The sequence below is a fragment of the Octopus bimaculoides genome, chromosome 22 (genome assembly GCF_001194135.2).
Source record: "Octopus bimaculoides isolate UCB-OBI-ISO-001 chromosome 22, ASM119413v2, whole genome shotgun sequence".
Classification (NCBI taxonomy): domain Eukaryota; kingdom Metazoa; phylum Mollusca; class Cephalopoda; order Octopoda; family Octopodidae; genus Octopus; species Octopus bimaculoides.
Window position 1 is genome coordinate 32,110,114 of NC_069002.1, and position 955 is coordinate 32,111,068.

At 39.0% G+C, this 955-nt stretch overlaps 1 protein-coding gene across 4 annotated transcripts in view; it reads right to left on the reverse strand.

Moving 5' to 3' along the window:
* The window catches only part of LOC106869637 (uncharacterized), a 99,735-nt gene that overhangs the window by 94,296 nt on the left and 4,484 nt on the right, over nucleotides 1-955 (reverse strand). The gene's annotated exons all lie outside the window — the stretch shown is intronic.

Here is a 955-nt window from a genome sequence, read left to right on the forward strand (position 1 = left end):
TGTGTGTGTGTATCTTTTAGCTTCTCTTCTGGTTTTAGTTAGAAGCTAAGGCTGTGCTGAGGCATCACCTTTCAGCGTGATTGGATGCCTTTTCCGTATTGTTTCTGGTGAAGTAGCGAAGCTCTTGTTCTTTGTGCCGCTTGCTGAGAAGTGGGCTCATCTGGTATCTCATATACACACTCACTTACATACATACACATGGACATACACATATATACATATACATACATACATACATACATACATATATACCGGAGTAAGCACATAAATGTGCAACAAGGTGGAAAAAAGAGTACTCAAATACCAGAGGTAGAGTAATATGCTTTATTTAAAAGCAGCAGAAATATAACAAAAAACCTGTTACTCGGAGTTTCACGTTTCCGTTCATCGGACAGTTTTGTTAGAAATAAAATTCTCCGATGAACGGGAACGTGAAACTCCGAGTAACAGTTTTTTGTTATATTTCTGCTGCTTTTAAATAAAGTATATATATATATAAACATATATGGACAAAAATTTATGTAGACTCTTTTGAGGACCTCCATATCTACGCCACGCAAATCTCTGTGGCTGTTTGGTAAAGCGTTGAATAGTTGTGGACCCTTGAAACTCAGGCTGTTACAGTACTGGGTCTATAGTCTGGATGGGGTAGAGGGGATCTTTGGTACAATGCAGTGCCGTCCACTTCGGTGGTCGGTAGAAACTTCCAATTGCAAAGTAAGGGAGCTTGACCTTCCAGGATATTTTACATGAGTATAGCTGCATATCTTTCACGCCTTCTTTTCTAAAGAGTTGAGCTTCTGTTCTTTTAACCCCTCTCAGTAACTCATCTGTTGTACCGACACAATCTCCTTAATGTAGAGAGGTCGGATTGCCTCAAGTTCCGTCACCAGTTTGATACTCTTCAGTGACCACTGTCAGGAACGGTTATATATATATATATATATATATATAT